At 33.3% G+C, this 23,532-nt stretch overlaps 1 protein-coding gene across 7 annotated transcripts in view; it reads right to left on the bottom strand.

Annotated features, from left to right (window-relative positions):
* XRCC4 (X-ray repair cross complementing 4) overlaps nucleotides 1–23,532 on the bottom strand; it is a 234,087-nt gene that overhangs the window by 64,466 nt on the left and 146,089 nt on the right. The window lies entirely within an intron of this gene.

Genomic DNA, 23,532 nt, shown 5'->3' on the forward strand with positions numbered 1-23,532 from the left:
GCAGATAATCAGACTCAGAAATATCTGAAAAATAGCATTTAGTATAGCCCTTGGAGAGGAAAAAATGCCAGGAAAAATAATAGCAACTGTCTTTCAATAATTTAACTCCTATCTGCTTAATTTAGAGAAAACATCAAAATTGGTAAGGAATTGTGATGCTATGCAGACTGATTTTGATAGCAACATACATTCACTGGAATCTTGTTTATTACACCAAGGAATGAGATTGCTATTTTGCAGACATGTTTTATAGTATATTATTTAGACATGGGTCTGAATCCTTACTTTTCCAACTGTCTTTGGGAAAGATAGCTTTTTGTACCTCAGTTTCTTCATGTGCCATGTATCAAATGGTGATAATTAAGATCTACCTTGCAGGACTGCTGTAAAAACTAGGGAGAATCTATGTAGTGTAATGGTGGAAACATAGTAGGCACTAAGTAAATGGTGGCTGCTATCATTATTGTTATCACAACTGTAGAGGGGTCCCTGTATTATAAAGAGTACATCTCGGGGAATCAATTCAGAGAACCACTAAGCAAGTGTGAGGACCACTGTTGGTTGGTTGGGGCACAGGATAAAGGTGACAAGTTGTCAGAAAAGCAAATGTGAGTCAGAAAGGTCAGAGAAGAACTGTAATAGGAAGCCTCTTTAGACATTTCAGACATGAAGTTGATTAGTTGAGAAAGGAGACTGAAATTCACACTGACAGACCAATTCATAGTCCACTGGTCCCAAGAGGCCCATTTAAATTTCAGTCAGGAATATATTGTGCCAAATTATTCCATCTCTAGAGCCTCACCCAGTTATGGATATTATCTTACTAACCAGGAATTAAGGGCTGGATTGTCTGGCTTTTCTAAAGGAACACATGCCAAGGGCAGGGGATAGCTTAGACTAATCCCACTTCTGATTCAGAAAATCTTTGTAAAAAGGAATAACAAGCTCCTGTGAAAAGTCATTTTTTTAGTTTTTGTAGATTAGATGCTACATTCCAGGAGGGTGAGTGAAAGCAGAGGTAATCACAAGTCCATGCCTCCGCCCCTCTGAAAAAAGCCCAAAGGAATTATCAACAGGACCAGGAAAAATTATATGATGCAGAATTACAATAACATTTTCCTGGTTTTCAATTGAATTTATTACTTTTAATTTACCAAGGCTATTGTGATGAAACAAACAACCCCTTTAGATTTATATTAATTTGTTGCACAATGTATCACCACAGCCAATTTCCCTTTGATGGCTAAGTATTTCCCAAAACTATGAACAAATTAGCATGATTCTGAAAAGATGCTTACTTTCAGTTCCTTCATTTCTTTCAACCAGTAGGTCAAAACAAGCTATGAAAAATATCACATAGAGATTTCAAAGATAGTGTAATGACCTGTTTTTTTTTAGAAAACAGTAGGGACTCCCCCATTTACCTCTATCCATTCCTACTCCTTCCTGTTATAGAACGGTAACTCCCAGAATCTACCTGCACATTCTTTAAACGTTAAAAAAAATTTCTTTCAATTCTACAAGTCATACATTAATGTATTTAGAATGTACTTCAGATAAGGCGAACATCTCCTTTGAGACATTCACCCCCAACATCAATCCCATTCCCCACTTTCATGGAGGTAGCTATTATTAACAATTATACATAACCTTTAGAACATTTATGTACTAATAGAAAATGTTTGCCATTTTCTGTTCTGTTTTTTACTAACTGACATTATAATATATGCTACAATTTTGCAATGTGCTTTTATTAAGCTGTAAGAAATTCTAGGGTACACATATTCATTTATAGAAGCTAAAAGATTAGTGGAAGTACTGCTGGATATATTCATTTATAAATGCTAAAATGTTAATGGAAATAATAGTATTTCTAGAAAATAATAATGCAGCAGTTCCAGGCCTGTGTAAGGCCATGAAACTTTTGGTTACCTCACATTTTTGAATAATCTCATCTCCCTCTCTCACAGAATTTGTATAAAAACTAAATGAAGTAATATGTGTGTGCTTTAAAAGCTGTATAATTTTATATACAAATACAATGCTATTTCTCAAATAGTTTGGAAAATAACATCATGTAGCATTACTCTTCTAAAAACACACACTATAGGTATCTAACATAAAATACTAACTGAGATGTGACAAAGAATATTCAATATTATATTTTTTAGGTAGTGGCATAGCCATTCCTAACTTTAAATGCTTCATTGGAAACACTTTGATATACTGTATCAAAGGTTTTATCATGAGAAAATATATTTGCATGCAAGTTCAAGTTATTAAATTGATTATTTATAAATCTGATTTCATTTTACATCTGTGAGCTTATGCTCTATTCACTGAGTAAATGAACAGCAGCCCAATGTATTAAAATAATTAGAATGACTAAATCAGAAAAGAGGTTGCAAAACTATATTTTTAAATGTTTAAAAATTTACCTCAAATCTAATACATGTGGTGTTTAAAAGAATTATTTTAGCAAAAACAACTGCATAAATGATTTTAGTTTAAGTTATAAATCTTTTAAGCAAAATATCCTTTATATGACAGAAGTCTGAAAGGTTTGCGTTTTAAGTAAATTAAGACAGTTAAGATTCTCAGAGAAAATAGTTTTAAAAAATGGTCTACAAAGCCTCCCATTTCTAATTTTTTTCATAAACAAATTATACACACACACACACACATAACACAAAGTCACTATATTTTGGGGGAGGGTGTTCAATGTGATTATAGCAAGATAGCTCAAAGATGAGTTAAGATCCTGAAATACAAGTAGGAGAGAGCACTTCCCAAGTACATTCACGTCTGAGAAGGAAGGTGGGACAGATGGAACATGTATGTAATGTCTACCTTTTAGATGCCAAAAGTGAAGGCACACTAAGAATTATTTGAGGTCAATTTAATCCAACTCCAAATTATAAATCTGAATGAACACATACACTTAATGAATTATTAGAATAAAGAATATTATAAAACTCTAAAAAATTAGGACAATGAGTCATATGACAGTTTTGGGACTTGTTTTAATGTCCTACTTTGTGCCAATTTTTCTAACTAGAGAAATTTTGACCACTTGTACTTCAAAGAAATTAGTTTTCATTCATAGAAAAAGGTAAGAAATAACACAATGATAGATGCTCCAAGTAGGTAGACATAATTGAGAGAAATGAAAAGTATGACTTATCCATTATATAAATTGGGTGGAGAGCAAAAAATGCACATGGCTTCAGAAGACCACAGGCTCCCAGCTCTAGCTTCAATATAGTGAAACATTTTGGATCATTGTTTCTTCAAATATAAAATGAGGGGGTTGTGCTGTATCCTCAATATTCTCTACAACCTATGATATTTCATGGGAAAAATTTCATAATGGTAGCAGGTTTACAAAACCTATGATTTGAATGCCAAAAATGGTAAGCTGGGAAATTTCCAGTGTGTTTTAGACTACTGAAGTCAACAAATTTTTTTTCAAAAATTATTTTTTGTCTGGTTATAGAAATAATTACATGTTTTCTGTAGACAATGTGGAAAATCCAAGTAAGAAAAAGAATGAGCTATAGTCACTACTTAAGGATGACTGGAGATGATAACATACACTTTCATATCTACTGGGATATGAATTACTATAATTTATGGAATCCAATGGTTTTCAAATGTTTATTTTTATGAACAGAATCTTTTTTTTTTCCTAAAGAAAACCTCACATGTAACCTTAATATGTACAACAAATAAAAGCGAAACTACTCTAGTTGAAGTGGTGAAGAAGGGCTGGGTTTTTTCGAAGATAGTTAATCCCCCTTTGGAACTCTAAATTCTTAATAGGACTGTTTTAAAACCTTTGACTTGAACAATTTTCTAATGTGCATTGAAATTGTTTCTTTTTTTTTGTTGCTATTACAAATAACATTCAGATCTTTGAATACATTCATGGTTATTGCCTTAAGATAAATTTCTGGAGGTGGAATTTCTAGGTCAAATGGTTTTAAGGCATTCATTGTCATGCCAACCAAATTTGATGACAGCCTCTTCCTAAACCATTTGCCACCAGCAGGAAGTACCCATTTTCTATTCTGCTTTTTTAACGGTAACTAACCCCATTGTAGCACTTGAATCCGATTCTATTTCTTACTGACATATTTCCTCATCTTCTCTTTCTCTTCCTCATGATGCGTAATAGAATGCATTAAGGTTAAATAAATGACCTGTTTGAAGCACCAATTATTCCTTTCTGTTAACTGCCATTAAATGCCTAATGGATTAGTAGTTTGCTGCCTTTGGGCAATGATTTGTCAAGCAGTTAGCTTCCATAGAGAATCTGACTAACCAAGGCATATGGTCCCGTTTGGAGGGTAATACCTTTGTTATTTGGCACTGTAGGTCACTGCATGTCTTAATTTCTTTGGGTCTTGTTTAGTAAGTATCTGAGCTTTTGCGAAATCTGTTCAAAGCAACCTCAGACCCCAGATTCCCCAAAATTAACAGTCTACAGCAGATACAGCAAAAATAACAGTCTATAGCAAATATGAAGAGACTTTGGAGAACATCTAATCTACACACATTGTTTTATAGGTGATCATACTGAGGCCCACAGTGGCTCCTTAGAGCCCAAACTATGACACAAAGATGACTTATGCATGGTCTATGTCCCCAAAGAGTTTATAGCTTAGTGGGAGATTGAGACAAATAAGCCAAAAAATACCACACTGTGATTGATTGGGGACAATAAGGTGGTGCGGTTGCATTTGTAGGGTAGGTTGGGTGAGTTTCTGAAGAAGGCAACCACCATGCTGCACTCAGAAAGCAGTGAGTGGGTCAGTGAGACAGGGAAATGGAAAGGCAAGAGGGTACTCCATGCAAGAGCAGAGAAGCCAGAATCTATTTTTAAATTAATGTTGCTACCAGATTTTTAAGAAAACATGGCCCAAACCAGATCAAAAGGATATGTCAGCTGAATTCTGCTAACAGCCTGCCAGTTTACAACCTCAGGGCTAGAGAGTTAGGCAAGGGACAGCTCATGAAAGGCTCTGTGTACTTAGCTAAGGGGTTCAGACTTTATCCTAAAAACTGTAGAGACTCATTAAAAGACTTGAAGTGATCAGCATCTTAAAAGGTTCACTCTGACAACTGTGTGAAGTCTGGAAGGGAGCTAGCTCTGTAACAGTCTTAAACCAGAGCAGTGAGAGGGACATGGAAAGGAGACAGATTTGAAACATGTTGAACAAACAATACAATTTAGAAAATGACATAGCTGAAACTTGAATCTAGGGCTCCTACCTCCTTGCTTGATATTCTTATAACTTTTCTAGTACTGCAGGATGTCTGTTTGAGTGGAATACTATTTAGTTTGCAACGAATAAGGTACAGGGGAGAGTCTCTGCAAACACTAGCTTGAAACACCTAGAATTTTTTCTATATATGGTGTAGGGAAACACTACATACACTAAAGTAAACTCCAGGGAAGAGGCTCTATAGAGAGAAGTTATGAGGAGACAGACTCTGGGCATAGACAGCATCCACGAATAAAGCCCCTCCTACCAAGCTTTATTGGATGAACATGCTATGTCAGTTTACAACTAAGCAATGGATTAAGAAGTCATTGATTATTTGACAAAGGACCAGAAAAGACTGTCTTACTCTATTCCCACCTCAAAAATTCTATAACTAAAACTTCCTCAATTTATGAGTTTCTGGATAATCTGCATTGTGATTAACCTCTGCATACGTGGTGAGAGTGAATACTAACTACAGCTTTAATATGACTAGTACATTTTTAGTTCAATGAATAATTCAGGCAGACAGCAAGCAAGTTAAATGGAAAGTGAAGTCATTAGGTGGGGTGAAGTGGTGTCAAATCTCTGAGTGTTTTCATTCTTAACCTGAATGGGGAGCTGGACTCCATTTGTCTAACTAGAACAAAATGAACTTATAAAAGCATTTGTTAAATAGCTTTGTGAAAATAAAATCAACTTCTATTATCTGCTTAACAAAAAGCTGAAAATGCTGTATTTTTTCTTAAAGAAGATTAATTTGTTTGCAAAATCACTGAAGTATTTACAGTTGTTCTAAAATTTCTATATTGTACAATTATATTGGTACCAAGAGAAAATAAAACTTCCAAATTGTAACATCTGGGAATATGATATATTTTCATGGTTTGTAATAATGCAGCTAAGCAGTGATCTTTTCTGACCTACTTGGCTTACATTAAAGGTGTCAATATTCACTTTATGGCAGTGATACTGAACTTTCAATCAATGTTTTCTTGTGGTTCCTTATTTTTAAAACAGTGTGATGGTACTAAGAATATGCTACGGGACAAATCTTTGTATTGCATTGGTTGAACTAGGTTAGATGTTACTGCAGTAGCAAATACTCTAATATCACAGTGGCTTGAAACAACAACGCTTTAATTTCTCATTTGTACATTCTTGTCTCATTTGGTGTTTCTTGTACGCCCATCAGGACTCTACTCTGTGGTGTCCTCATTTCAGGACATAAGATAACAGAGCAGCTCTCCACATTGCCAGTCACTATGGCACAAAGAAGGAAAGGTCTCTAGCTTGGAAACTACACGATACTTTAATCAAAGCTTGATGGTAAGAACTAATAGATGGTAAGAACATTCATGGTGAGAAGTAATCTTCATAGCCTATAGCTACAAAGTGCAGTTTTATCACATGCCCAGAAGGCAGAGAGCTGGAAATATTTGGTGAATAGAACTAATGACTATCACAGACACTCAAATAACTGCTCTGTTATGGTTTCATGTAACTCTGTTTTTCTACCTGGCTGGACTGTGAAGCTAAAATCTATGGCTAAAAAGGCTCCCAACAAATTCTTTTGATTCAGTGATTATACATAAAGAGAACTGCTCAATTTAAAAAGTGCTTTAAATAAAGTAATTATGTCCATTTGAAACTTTTCCCTCAATATTTTATATATAAACATTTAAAATACATATATATTAAATATTTAAAATACATGCATATACATATATATGTATGTATTTTAAATCCAGTTCTGTTTTGATATAATACTAAAGTTTCCAGGAACAGATAATAAAAGTGTTCAGATGAACTGTGGGCCCAGAAAAGAATCACTGGCTATTACATCCAGGTATAATCCATACCCATAAAATAATAAAAAAATGGACAGAATTCATTCTCTATAGCTGTTATATTGTATTAAGGAAATAAAGCCTGGAACTCTGGCACTACCATAACATCTCTCTTTACCGTTACTGTATTTGCTGTGTGCAGCTCCACATCATCGCCACTCAAGTTCTGCTGAAGAGAAACATCCACCCATGCTGACTATTCTCCTTTAAGATCATAACCATAAATCCCCAATGTTTAGGACTCTCAGACCTCTCAAATCTTTATCTTCAGACTTCCCTTCTCCCAGCAACTCCAGACTCATCTTGATATCTTGACATCTCTGCTTTGATATCTGCTAAGTATTTTAAACATAACCCAGCCAAAACAGAACTTTCCATTTTTCTGCTCTGCAAATCTGCTCTTTTTTTTAGTCCTTTCCATGTCTGAAATCTGTACCACTCACCAAGCTTCTCAATCCAAACACACACGAATCCTCCTGGTTCCCCTCTCTCCCTTATTCTCCTAAGCCAAGCTCAGCTCCAGGTCCTGGCACCTTCACACCTGGCACCTAAGACATCCCTAGGATCTAAGAATTCCTATTCCCCAGAATAGTGAAAGCCACTATTAGCCTTCACTTGGACTACTGTAAAACCTCCTAACTGATCTCTTTTCACTAACTCCCCACCTCCACATCCGTTTTCAACACAGTTATCATAGCAATTATTTAAAACAAACATCACTTTCTTCCTTAAAATTCACCATTACACTGTGAATAAACCCTCAGAGTCCTGTGATCTGACTACCCATTTCACTGACCACAAACTTATGTCACATACCAACTCCTCTTTTCCACTACATGGACCATCTTTCTGTTCCTTCAACATGCTAGGCTTGGCCCACCTCAGGGCATTAGCATTACTTATTTTTTCCCAGGCTTTAAAAGGATGTCTGCTTGTCATTTAAGTTCCATTTAAATATCAGTTCTCCACAGAGACCTTCCATGACCACCCTGTATAAGAAGGAAGCATCTCATCCACCTCTTTTACATCACCTTCTTTTAATTATCTGCATATCTTTTATTACCTGGTGTTTTCTTGTTAATTTGTTTATTTTTTGCTTGTTTCATACCAGCAGAATGTAACATCAGCTGTTTTGTTGTTTTGCTGACCACCATATCCTCTGTGCCTAGATCAGTGCCTAGGCCATGCTAGGTACTCAGCAAATATGTGTTGACAAGATATTTATGATTTGAGTGTGCATGAGGTACCTGTTATCAGCAAGCTAGGTACCATATTCTATATTCATCTTTGGCCACTTTATAATTATTCTGGAATTTCAGATGATAAGAATTATTAGACTAAATTATGAAACATGTTAAAATATAAATTAAATGATTTCATAGGTTAAATGCTTTTACCACAAGTAATTGGGTTGGAAGACAGCTGGACACTGGGGGTGGGGGGGAGATAAAATGAACAGGAGCTACAGCAGTAGCCAGAATTGAGCACTTACCATGTGCCTGGTGCATATTTGTCATCTCATTAAGCTTAATGAGGTGGGTATTACTATTCCCATTTTAGAAGTTAGGATACTAGGGCTCAGACTGATTAAGTAGCTTCCCCCATATCACACAGCAACTAACTGTCAGAATTAGGATATAAATCTGTATTGAACTCTTTCCTCTATGGGAGGGCCTTAGAGGTAATCACATGGTGACTCCTTTAGAAGTTATTTGTGTAAGTTCCTACCCACTTAAGTGGAATACTCCAAAATTATATTTTGGCCCTGAAAGACCATCTTGTTATTCAGTAAGAATACTGAGATTTTCATTTATTTAACCCAGAGCAGTTGAGAAAAGATGAAATGTTTTAATAGTTTCTATGATTTAAATGCTTACATATGTATCTATTACCCATTTATTGCTTAACCAAAGACAGGCTCATTAAATAAAAAAATTAATTCTCATAGCTTTCTTGAATTAGGGATATATAGAACTGTTTGGTCTTATAACAGTATCTCCTAACTTCATTACTTTGCCAAATTCATTTGTGAATACATTTCCTATTTTATTCCCTATAATCTGGAAATTTCCAGGAAGTCATGTATTTTGTTCCTAGGCAAAACACTTTGTAAAATCACACTATAACCATAACAGATTATGACAGTGAAAAAGTTGATTTTCACAAAAAGTGAAAAGTTTTGTTTTTTATTCTCAGTCCCTTCTTGTTTCTGTAGTCCATAAGTAGAATATCATATATCTCCAAGGAAGAGAAATCTCATAACTTCAGATTAAAATGAAAATACATGTCCAGAGGAATATTTCCTGTGGTTGGAGCTAACAGGATCTCCTACATCAGGGAAGGTTTTCAGAAGACACAGCACACCTTCCAGAGTGACAACCTTTCTTAAAACATGATTTGAAGACAGCTCATTGATTAACATACTCATATGCTAAATAAAATTTAAAAATAAATAAATTAAAAGAGGCAAAATAATACAAAATTAATGTAGTATATACCCATATACTTGAGTATATAAATCTGCCAGTCTGGAAAAGGAAAGTTTTTCAGTCTTTTGAGACATTAATGCCCATGACTATCAAATTCTATTTATCCACTTTTTGTGGTATGCTGGTTTCTAAAGTAAGGCAGATGACCTACTTTGAAAAAAATCATGTGGAACAAATAACTTTCATTACTGATGAGGCTTCCCAGATCTTTGGTAACAAGAGGATAGCAATCTTAAGTATTTTTCAAAGCATCTCTTCCTTTGCTTTCTAATCACACTTAACAATAACTGTTATTCAGACAACTCTTCCTGACTACTGTAATATTTTCCTATCTTCACTCCAATCTATAAACATTCCCTTCCTCAAATATGTGGTTTCCAGGGAAATTTTCATAAAGCATCATTCATTATGCCATTCTGGCTCAAAACATTTAAGAGTTCCTTGTTGCATTCATAAAAGAAGTCCACATAAATCAACTGAGGATTCAGGTTCCTTTGTGATCTGAGATCCACTCCACATACTTTGACATCTTTATTCACATCTCTATGCACTTCACGATATGGTCACTGGTCCCCTACCTTCCAGACTCTTCCTTATGTACATAAATTTATTTACACACTCTATTCCTCTAATAGGAAAGCCCTTCTTTTTAGCTCGGGGATATCTCTCAAGTTTCTATAGCAAAGAGATCCAAAAAGCTCAATCAAGCTATACATTTATTTCTACTTCTCACAGTAGTCTAGAGATAGCTGGGTAGTGCATGGTGGATATGATGCCTTGCTCCATGAGATTGTCTGGGGACTCTATATGATCCTTCCCTTCTTGTTTCTCAGCCATCTTCTAGGATGTTTTCCTTAAATGCTAGGTAGAAGGTAGGCTGACAAGGCAGAAAGAGACAGGGAAATGTATACCAAATCATTTTATGGGCATGATCCCCAAATTGCACATATCATTTCCATTCACATCCCACTGGTTAAGACTTTGTCACACGGCTATACCTCATTGCAGAGAAAAGTAGCCTCTAGAGTGGCAGCCATATGCCCTGTTAAAACTTGTAGATGCATGGGGTAGTAGCAGGGAGTTCTATTACTAAAAGAAATAAAGGGAGTCAGGAGATTGGGTTCAACAATTAGTCTCTGCATTATTTTCTTCAGCCTATGTCTCTAGAAAATTCCAGTCCTCTATAAAGTCAAACTCAAAAAACACCTCCTTCTAACCAGTCTTTTCTGATCTTACCACTGTTCCTTATTTCACAGTCCTGCAAGTGGGATTACAGAGTTCTTGTTCCTATTTCAGAATTTGACACATTTTAGCTATGTATGTATTAAAGATAGTTTTTCAGGAAATTATGTGGCCAAAAAGGAAAAGATTAATGTGTGCTATTAATCTTTTGTATTTGTTTTATTTCATATACAGAGATTGTTGAAGACTGCCTATGCAGTTCTTTATTCTGTATTTCTAGAAATGGTATATGAAGAAGAAAGCATTGCTTTATTCCATAAACTAAGATTTGTCTTTATTGCAAAAGTAACATTTTAAAAAGTAACATGCATAAATTTGATCTAGAGAAATTAAAATTTTTAGGAATTGTTTTGAAACAAAATTAATGTAAAATATTTTCAAATGAACAAAGTACATGTCCTAAAATTTTAATGAAGATATTTTTTAATAATGATGTTTAAATAAAGCATGTCTATGTAAAGCTTTAAGTAATGGTTTAACAAAAACAAAATCCTTGAATAATACTCATGGATCATTATGTATTTTTAATTTCATTACTTAGGTTTTTTTATTTTTTGTTTTTTATTCTCATATTTGACTTGCCAACATCTCAGTTACTGGTAGAATTTATATCTTCTTCTTTTGATATAACTAGTTTATACTTTCACACAAGCTTAGAACAATAAACAGCCTTCAGTTCTACTCTGATAAAACACTTCATTTCATTTCATGATGTTTTAATATAAACGAAGGACCGAACCTATTTAACATTTATATATCACAACAATAGATTATTTAAGTTATAGAATTTCACTGTTAAATGTAAATTTTGAATATAATATACCAAATAATAATAAAAAAGTACCTGTTATTCTTTCAATATTGAACTATATATTATGAGCAGGGAGTCATTTCCTTTGAAAAACAACTCCTCTGGCCAGATATAATGAGTATGTACACATTATTCTATGTTGGTAGAGTACTTAAAATGTTTGAAACAATAATTAATATCAAATCAAATTTAGAGAAATTTTATGTAAAGAAGTCTTTCAAACAATAGGAGCATAATGAACTATATGACTAAGTTCCTTTACTAAAACATAGAAAAACTTTAACAGCTTCCTATTAAAAAAATTTTTAAACAGAAATTCAAGTCTGGCAATAATTTCACATCTAAATGCATACAATAGCCTGAGGGAACAGCAGTAAAGGTTGTTCCCAGTGTGAGCTATAAACATGAAAATACTTTATTTAAACATCTATGTAATCTACATTGAAATGTATTATTTTCAAATTATGTTAAAATACAACTTAAAATGCATACACTCATAAGCCTAAACCTCTGATATGTTTAATTACCAGGCTTTAAAAAGCTATAAACCTGTGGTTAATACTAAACATATTTTTTTGAAATATTAATATTTTGTCCTTTTTGAATAGTTAAAAAAATCTCAGGTAAACTTTATCTTAAAATGTAACTGCTGATTTTATTGGCAAACCTATAATAATACTTATGATCAATCTTTTACTTAATTATTTTGAGTTGCAAACACAATGAATAAATCATCTTTGAAGTGCACTGAGCATAATCAGTATATTCTGGAACAAGTCCAGGGGGCCATTAATCAAAACATGCAGCAAGGAAAGTGAGAGCCGCAGCATGAACAGTTAGGTAAACACAGAATGAAGCTAATAAAAACCTATCTTGTTTTAAAACCACCACTGTGTTTACTTTTGCAACTAAGATAAACATTATGATAAAATAAAAGTTGCATAAAAAATGAGGTTTGCTCATGATGACCAAAGTAAATATACAGCAACTGCACATTCATTTTATGTCCCTTAATTTGACACTAAAAAAATTTTAAAGGTCAGTTAGCAAAAATCTTCAAAAATTAGATATTTGAACCTGATGAGTTAGATTCTCCATATAAATTAAACACACACATACACAAATTTTAAACTAGGATCCAAGTTTAAACTAGGATCCAAGTAATAAATTGTTAGGAATTTTTAGGAATCAAAATACAAACAAAAACTTTATTTGTTTTGAAAAGTAGGAGCCAACTACCATATTCTAAACTGGCAGATGCAAATGAATAATCTGTAAAAAAAAATGAGTAAATATTTGAATCAGTTGGAAAGAAAATTTTAAATGATTAATAATATAAGAATTAATAGAAGGCAAATGCTTATATGTGTGTCTCTCTCTCTGAAATTAATCAACTGCTTTTAAAACAGAGTCTTCCAAGTGTGTTATTTTCTTCCAGCATTATCTCATTGATTGCTAGATGGGAGGGAAGAAAATTTGTTAACACATAGAAGGGCATGGGAAATTCTCATTTACATTAGAATTATGAAGAAAAAAAGCTCCAGGTTTGAAAATTCCATAAATACTGTTTCCTTCCCAGAAATAGATTTCTAAAATTTAGCCAAAAAGCCCAGGGAAAACAGTGCTTTCAAAGTAACAGTACACTGTATTCCACAGTGTTCTACTTAGATAGTGCTCTCATCACATGATCTCATCAGACCCTCGTTTTTAGGTTAAGAGACAGACAGGAGGTGTTTTTAACCCAGTGCCTGCACTCACAGTGCTCGCAGTTCTATCTTTGCTGTGTACACTGTAGAAATTTTGGACAGTCACACCTCACTGAAATTCTTCTTTATTCAGCTACTAATTAATATGGATATAAATATAGGCCTTTATAGAGTTGTGGTGAGAATTAAATGAATTAATGGAATTTAAGTGCTTAAACACAAAGCCAAGTACACAGTAATCAAATAAATATTAGCTATTACTGTTATTTTTGAAGCAGAATAATAAAGCAGCTTAAAAGTACAGTCTTTGGTATAAGATGATCCGAGATTCAAAATCAAATATGAGGCACTTGTCTTTTGGCAAGTTATCCAATTTCTGTAGCTCTGAGCTACCTGATCTATGAAATAGATACAGTGAAATGAGACAATGCATATAAAATGCTTAGTACAGTATCTAGAACATAAAAAGTATTTGATTAATGTTAAATATCATTATTGCTGATGGACTGATCTAACTAATAACAAGTAAATACAAAATGTCAATAACAAAAAATTAAAAGGTAAATGATATGCTGGGAAAAACAATGATTAGTATTTTTAGATATAAGACACTCTTAGAAACAATAGGAGACAAAGACCTACACTGAAAAACAGGTGAGGTTATGGAGAGATAATAAACAAAAGATAAAATGCCAATAACCAATAAATATCAGAAAAAAATAGACTTCTCTAAAGGTAAATACAAAATTTAAATAATGAGATGTCCTATACTGATTAAATGATTAAAATGATCTGGCAATGACCAAAGTGGAAAACAAGAGAACAAATGGTAAACACTGCTTGAAGTACTAATCACTATAGCTTTCTGGAAGAATTCTGGCAAAACATTACAAAGAACTGAAGTATACATATGCCCTCTGACCTAGTAATTCCCCTTTTAGGAATTCATTCTCATGAAATAATCAGACGTATGTGTAAATTTATGTACAAACATATACAACATTCTTTGTAATAATACAAATGTGGATAAGGCCTAAATGTATAGTCTGGAAATTATGGTACATTTATACAATGGAAAACTATAAATATAAAATACTGTTGAAGTAATATATTTATTAAAGTGGAAGCTGTTTAAAATATATATTTAAATTTAAAAAAAGCAGGCAACCTCATAAACAGTATAAGCCTTGTTCTACAAATAAAGTGTAGAAGAAGATATCTGCAAATCAGAGTACCATGGTGTTCATGGTGGTTGTCCCCAAGTGGGCGGGATTAGGACTTTTCTATGTACCATCATTTTGTTTCTGTGTGCTTTCTGATTTTGCAGGGCTAAGCACATACTGCTTTTATAATTAGGAAACAAATAAAATGAACCTCATTTTAATAAAAAATAAATGGATTCCTCCAGTAGATAAATGGGTAAGCTGTGGTACCTTCAGGAAATGGAATATTATTTAGTACTAGAAAGAAATTAGCTAAGAGGCCATGAAAAGACATAGAGGAAACTGAAATGCATATTACTGAGGGAAACCAATCTGAAAAGGGTATATACTGTATGATTCCAATTATATGATATTCTGGAAAAGGCAAAATCATGAATATAGTTAAAAGATTAGTTATTACCAGGAGTTTAGAGGAGAAAGGGATGAGTTGATGGAGCACAGAGGATTTCTAGGGTAGTGAAACTATTCAGTACGATGCTATAATGGTATACACTTGTCATTCTAAATGTCCACATTCATAGAATATGTAATACCAAGAGTAAACCCTAATGTACTATAGACCTTGGGTGATAATGATGTGTCAGTGTAGGTTCAATTGTAAAAAATGTTCTGCTTTGGTGGAGGATGTTGATAGTGCGGGAGGCTGTGCATGTAAGGGGACCCCAGATTTTTACTTTCTGCTCTATTTTGCTGTGAATCCTAAAATTACTCTAGAAAATAAAGTTTATTAATAAGTCAATAAATAAATGGACTAAAACTGGACTCCACCTCCCTGTTAAGTTTTGTCTTTTTAATTTATAATATTGATAATAGAAACATAAGAAAAAATAAACCAAAAACTTTCTTCAAAACTCTATCATAAGAAGAACTTTATTCATAGTAAGTATTTTCCTTAAAATGCTATTTTACTACAACTGGATTACCCTGAAAAGCTTCAATAGACATAGTGACTTTTGTTCAGGAGACAGGAGAGCCTGATGTGGGTAATTATTCCTCTGAATAAAAGGGCTCACATTGTGCAATTTCTTCCAGGATGACGCTGTGAGCATCTAGTATAAAAAGGAAAAAAACTGAGCTTTTCTGGGTCCAGAAGACCATGCCTATACAAACTGTATCAGTGGTGGCTGTGTAATAACTAACCCCTCTCCAAGGAGGTGAGGAAATGTGCTAAAATATGCAGCATCTTTTCTTACACTTTGTAGCCATATGGAATTAGATAAGATTGTGTAACCTTGGCTAATTAAACATTGTAAGGGGTGGGGGTGTGTGCATGCTGTTTTGCCATCTACCATTCACCTAAAATACTGCGGCTATACAATTACTTAATGGAACCACTTAAAGGTTGATTCAGAACACATGTAAAACTTTTTTACTATAGTTCAAGGAACAACATTTGTGAAAACTTATAATTTAATACTATTTTTAAGCTTGTTTGGAACAATGTGTTAGAACTCTGTGTTTTCAGAAGACGTCCATTACATGGAAGGCTAAATCATGTTTGTGGGCATTGCATGAGATAGGTCTTTACTTGCTAGCCTGCAGAAACAAAGATTGTATGAAAGTATGTGAAGACTACATTATTTGTATTTTCGCTTCAAATTATTTAATGATTTACCCTGCAGTTGACATGATGTTAAACTTCATCTTTTAGGGTATACCAGTGTGTTCCAATTACTAATATTCTCCCAGAAAATAATGCGCTGCTCTCAACAGGATCACCTGTTGGACAAGCAGGAAGTTTCCTAAATGGTAGGATTATGGGGAGAGGAGGATAAAGGTCCCATATACACACTGTTCTTATATTCCGTGAGATGCATCTAATGCCTAACACTCTATAATTATGTTTGAAAGGTTTTTATATTTTAAAAATCATTGATAACTGAAAATTTGTAGAGTTTATATTGCTAACTAGAGCCCTGTAGAACATTAGCCTTTGTACTGTTACTAAAGCTTTTTAGGGAGGGGAGAGGCAGATTATGTGAGGGTGCTTAGTTTAAGTACATTTGAAAAGTGATTAAACAAAGTCAAATGAATTATTTACAAGGGATTTCTTAAAGCTTGAAATATATAATAAATAAAACGTGGGGGTTAGAGCATATGGGAGTGTGGAAGCTATGGTAACCAGCAATTTCCAAACTTATTTGAATATGGAGTCCTTTGTAGGGGCCCTGTTAAGATCTTCTTATAAAGTTCTACAGAATGGAGTCTGTGAATGGCATCATAAAGAGTAAATTCTGGATTCATTATCACCTAACACCAATAAACATCTTGACTTTCTTCCCTCCATCTTTTCAAATCTCAGAGCTGGAGGCATTTTGTTCCTACCTATATATTTAGCTCTTCTCATGACCACAAGGACTAATGCTTTCTCTAGTTAAGAGTCATTTAAGGAGGAGCTCACAAAAAGTTGAAGAGTTGCTTCTGATCTACAGTAAGAAACTTCATACTCCAGTTCTGGTTTCTGCCCCCATATGGTGTATCCCTATGTTTGACTACCTGTCTTGGTTTCCAGCATAATCTTGATTTGGTTGCAACCTGGGTTTGGCTTTTATTGGTCATGTCTTCTGGGGTCTGAAGCCCTGATTTTGAGACCCAAAGTTTTCACTTATAGGTCCCCTGTTAAGGTACTAATGTCGCTACCTTGTAAAACTAGTTTGCTTTCAAGACACAGAACCTATAGAAATGAGAAACAGAACAGTGAACGGAGAACAGATTTTCCAGGTGGGGAGAAATGGGCTGAAATAGTTGAAGATGTGATAAGCATGAAAATATTAATTAAATCTTTCATTTGAGCATTTTATTAGTTGGCCCATCTTATTACTGGTTGCTTATTTCCATACAATAGGGACATTAACTCATTTTAGCCTAATAAGTAAATAATGAATGGACTATAATCAGTTTGTTAAAATAAACCAACTAGTTTACCTGGCCACAACTGACTTAATGTCATACCAACAGAATGCTATTAATAGACATTTATTGTATTAGCTTTTTTAGGCTGTTGGAAGCACTTAAAAAAAACTGAATGAAAAATTTGTCCTTGATTATTATGTTCTATGATAAAGCATGACCTCACTAAAACTTAAGCTGGGTGCCTAAGAAGTCCAAAAGTAGAGCTATTTCATTTAGATACGTATTGTGTGTGCCCTTGTATATTTATAGAAAGTAATTTTACAATGTTTTGCTTACACTTAGGGTTTTTACCTGATGATATTAATAAAATATATAAATTTGAAAGTAATTTAAAAAATTCTGTAGACTGTCAGATAATTCATTTTGCTTAAAATATGGAATTAAAAAGTCATACCAAATAACTACAAATCACAATTTCAAGTGATGCAAGACAGTAAATAGCAAAGAATGTACACCATCTGGTTATGTTGTAAAGTAACTTTTAGTGTTGATGCTAGTTGACAGAACAGGATGAGTGTTTTCCCCAAGCCATCATCATATTGTATAGATTAATCACACTAAATTTTTAAAAATGAGTATTTATCAATGCATAACACATTCAAGGATTTAGAATCTTACCAGAAGTGAGAAATCATCAAAGACCTAAAGCCATCTCTGAAAAAAACACTTACAGTTACCAAAAAAGGCAAAATGGCAGTATAATTCTGCACCTCAGGACTGCTAACACATGCCAATTTAAGCTATTATTCCTGTGAATACTTTTCATAAGTTTCAGTATGTTTTCAATTTTCTAGGTTCCTGCATTTTAAAAGAATGAAAATTTTATTATTGGGAATCCAAAATTATATAACACTAAGCAGTTTGAAAGTAAAAAAGAAAATATTAAAAAAAAAAGAAATTAAGTACAACTGCTTTAGATTATTTTAAATGATTATATCTAAGAAGATGCAATAATGATCAAAATACCAGTTTTCTAGTCACTCTGATATCTTATAACTCTTAAGAAGAAGTAAAAACAGTATCAAAAAGCTGGGAAAACAAAAAAAGTACTCTGTTCTATGAGAAACAGAAATGCTATCATGTATACAAGGAAAGGTAGACTTTTTAACAAGGGTCACACAGCTGGCTTGGTGTGGCTTCTAAGTGGGCCCCCTGCCTTACAGCCCTTGCTCCCCCCCTTGCTCTCTCCACGCTTACACATGCTACCTGGGCACGTGCCTGCAGGCCGCCTCCTCTGCTTAAACACTGCTATCCGCTCTACCACTGTACTCTTATTTTTATTCTTCGGGTAAGAGTTCAAATGATGATTCCTCAAGCCATGTCCTCCTTGCTACGTTTCCCCTAAAACCTGAAATCTTTCAAAAGTTTGCAATTATTTCTCTATATACTGATATGATTAATGCTTGTCTTCTTTTGTATAGACTAAGCTCTATGCTGTCAGGGACTGTGTCTAGTTCGCTCATCAACATGTTCCGAGTGCTCAGCATGTAAACGTCTTTTAAATGAGTGATAAATGAATGAAGAGTGAGGGAAAACTATAATCAGAATTTTTTTTGTTTTCAAAAACAACAGTTATCTACTGTGCATTTCCTTAGTTAGTGGTAGTCATACAATGAATGCAAATCCTACTGAGAGACCACTGCAGAGGGTACAAAGGAAATAACAGTGTGAGGGTCTGAGAAAACTGTCTGAAGTCCAGCCTAAACTTAGAACTGAAAACCAGTAATGAAGTCACCTTCTCAGCTAAATTTAATGGGATATAATGGTTAATATGCCATGGTAATGTGAACTATAAACTCATAACTTTCTGTGCAATCTTTCCACCACTAAGAGAAGAGTAAAAAGTTGTGTAATAGATTCATTCTCAGTCAATATTTTCTAGGTAAACATGGCTAAGACTACAAAGAAAATGAATGTGGTAGAATGTACTTGTTTACAAACAAAACTTTTTAAGTATTCAGAATTTAGAAAACTCTTGATAATGGTCATCTAAGAGTCACTTCTATTGAATGCCCTTAGAACATACACTTAGGGAGATACCCATCCAAATATTTCACATATTTTTACCACATAGGACAGGTTTATAAGCAGGCAATTCCTTAGCAAAGTAAACTGAAACATTAGACATTATGTAGTCAAACAGTTTCATAAACAGCAGTAATTGGTTAATGCTGAACTAACAGTTTAATTTGGTAAGACAGTAATAACAGTAATAAAATAATAACTAAACTGGTTTTACATCTAAATTTGGCAAGTTCAAATAACTCATTCATGTAAAACAGTCTCTTTTTCCCTTTTATGAATACTGGAGAATATGTCATTCATTAATCCACTGAATAATTATTTAAAATCGCTCACTGTTTTGACCTTGGATAAGTTAAGCTTTGTATACTTTGTACAATATAGTTTTAACAGAATTGGGTTAATATTTCCATAGCAAATAGCTTCTATTGAGGCAGTGGACCATGTACAGGCTTTGAAATAAAACATTGGCTGTGCCACTCCGGAAAAATAGCTATATATTTCTGAGCCTTGGCTATTTTTCATCTGTACAAAGGGGAAATTGATAACACAGCTTGTAGGGTTTGTGTGAGATTTAAATGAGATCACATCTGAAGCATTTATTAGAATTCTTATTTTTGTCTGCATCTCTCTTCTCCCATTCTTGTCTTGCACCAATGCCAGTATCACAATAAATGTTTAAATAAACTTAAAAATTGCCATGAGTTTGTTTTATAGATTACTATAGATCAATATGTATATGGAGATTAATATAGATTAGTATTTAGTGTTTTAAAGAGTACTAAATAACCCATGGTTATTTAGAACCATACTACAAAATTTACATTGTTAAATACAAATACATAAATTTAAAAGATGAATAATTTTCCAACTTGTAGATATTTTATACTTTTTAATTTTATATTTTTTCTTGAATTTTAGATTCCAAAAGCTAATAAATGTAATTTATTGCTAAATCATGTTCATGTTTTGAAAGTGGTGAATAGTTAAAAATGTAATAGCATTATAGATATTAGGAAAGATTTTACAGATCATCTAATTCAATTTTTCTTTTTTTTACAGATGCAAAAACAATCCTAGGAAGATGAAATGACTTACACAAAATCCAGTGGACATAAGAATAAAAGAAAAATTAAATCACAGTACCTAAGATCATCTGGTAACTCTATTTTGTTTGTTCCTGAGATGTAGCACTGCAGAAGCCATGAGGAGACAGTGAAAAAAACATGGAAGAGAACCAGGGAGAATATCTGACGGGACTAGAGGCAATAGAATTTGGGGGAGAAAAGCCTAGGAAACTGCAAAGTTTAGAGCTCAGGGCCAGTATCTTTTCAACCTTAACATAGCAAACTACCTAAGTCTGCATTGGAGGCTGTAGCTAGAGTATATCAACCTAACTGATGTACAGGAGAAATTAGAGAAAAAAGGTGCTTAGGAAGGTAGGAAATAGTAGTTTGAATTTACAAACATAAAATAAAGGTTAATCATCAGTTTTAATACTCAGTATTGAGTATGCCTTAATCTAAGGTTTCTTTACAGTTGAGGCCTTGTTTCATTTTTTGTTTGTTTGCAGAAGACTTCTCATTTTTTTTTTTGATAAAAAGAATCTGGAAAGTAGAACTAGTACTTTAAATTTTAAAAGTCATAAAATTTCAGCCTTCTGCACTCAAAATGGAAAAAAAAAGCCCAGAAGTATAAAAAAATAAAAGAAATACAAAATAAATAATTTATTTTTTGTTTTACTTGGGCAAAAGCAGAGGAATTATAAAGCAGAGTATCAATCACTCAACATCTGATTCATAAATGCTGAACTCAATTTCCTTAATCTTTGAAATTATTCCTGACATCTAAGATACGTTTTTCATTACTTCTTAGGAGCAGTTGAGCCTAAAGGTCCATAATGATATAACTAGCAGATAATTCAAAAAAGCCAATATGGATATATCAACTTTTAAAGTAGTGAAAGTAAACAAAACAAGCATTGACACTATCATCTAAACTTGGGGAAAACAGGAACACAGTATTAACTGCATATATGTTGGTAGAAACACACTGCTTTTATTAAAAAACCTAAATAAAATATTTGGTCTTGATTCAGATCGAAACTTCTTTCATCTTTGTACCATGCATATCAGAAACCTGCTTAAGCAATACAGTGTAATCAGGAAGTGTTAGTAAACTCAAAACCTTATATTCAGTTGACACAGTGAAAAGACTAAGACGCAACTCTCTAACATAAATAACAGAGTCCATTTTTCCCCCCAGACCCTGAAATCAGAACAGTTAGACCAAAAGCTCCATGAGGAAAAGTACTGTGCCATTTTCTACTCTCCTGAATTCTCAACACTCAATATTATGCGTGGCATATAACTGATACTCATTATTCATTTGCTTACAGATTGACTGAATGAAATACAGTTTTCTAAATATTTCAAACTGCTTGTAAATGTATGTTTCCTCATATTATAGAAATAGTTTGCTACTCTAAGGTTGGCAAATTGGAAATATTTTGGCTCATTATTTTAAAAAGATCATACAATACCTTGAACTCTATGAAGCCAGTTTCACAGGTATTGAGCAAATGAATAAATTCAGATGATAAACACAAACCAGTGAAAGTTTAGCACACACCCATTTTTCACATATATTGCCTGAAGACATAAGATATAGTATACAGATGGCACTTTCAAGAACCAGTAGGTCAGGACAATTGCAGAGAGAATAAAAATGCGAAGATAAACACAAACCAAACAAGTTCACTATTAATTACATTAATAATGTACAATGCTTACTTTTATGCAAGAAACTCAAAAACTCCCTCTTGTCAGGCTGTTTCCTTAAGATATGGATTGTGCCTGTCTTGGCATCTTCCTTGGTTATAACAGAACTCTAAAACTTAGGCTCTCAGAACCTCCTTATTTTTTTCAATTTCTTGAGGACCTCAAGAGCTTCTGTTTGTGTGGACTGTATTTGTTATATGCAAAATTAAAACTGAGAAAATTTAAAAATCTTTATGAATTCATTTAAAAATAATAATAAACCCAGTATAACACAAATAACATATTCTTTATTGAAAAACCATTGTATTTCCTAAACAAAATACCTTGTAAAGGCAATGATTTACACACTTCTGCAAATCTGTTTGATGGCTTAGTGTAAATGAAAACAGTTGAATTCTCATTAGCTTCTGTAGTCAACTTTGACATGATATTTTAATTGAAATATAGTGAAGAAAATCTGATCTCATGCAAGTATGGAATTAAAGAAGGGATGACCCAACATAAAGGGTCTTGGGAATCCACAGGGGTTCTCTTTTCACACTTTGAAAACCACTGGTCTGTAATACCATTTGTCATATGGTTATTGTTCAATAACTATATGCTAAATTAAGGAGAAGTTTAGAGAAGAAGTAATAAATTCTCAGGGCATACATACATATATTAGAATACACACATGATTTGCACATTCACTTAGGATTCAATTGATAATATTCTTTATAAATGCTGATTGTTTTACTGCAACGAAATATTAATTGTCCTAACTCCTCAACTCTTTACAACTAAATTGGGATCTAGATCAAAGAAAGGCAGTCTGAGCTCAAGAGTGAAAAGCTGCAAAATAAAGTACATAATTCCAAAATTTAATAGAAATAGACAACCAGAGATAGACATTTCACTTTGAAAAAATTCCAAGCATAACCAAATCAAGCAGCTAATTTGAATGCTATGTCTCTTTAAAGCAGTAAATTAGATTAAAACACCTTATTGAAGATAAGCTGGATTCCAATATTTTTAGCATACTACATGACATATCTAATTCATCCATAAAAACCACAAGAAAAAATTCTGCATATATTTTTAGCACTTCTGCTTTAAATATGAATAGGAATTAACAAAATACCAAAGAAAATATATTGACTCGTACATTTCGTAATTTCCAAATAATAATTTTTGTTCTTTAAAAATAGCCATAAGTAAATTTGAAATGAAAATATAATTTTTAAGATTAT

This window comes from Manis javanica, chromosome 1 (assembly GCF_040802235.1).
Source record: "Manis javanica isolate MJ-LG chromosome 1, MJ_LKY, whole genome shotgun sequence".
Taxonomy (NCBI): Eukaryota; Metazoa; Chordata; class Mammalia; order Pholidota; family Manidae; genus Manis; species Manis javanica.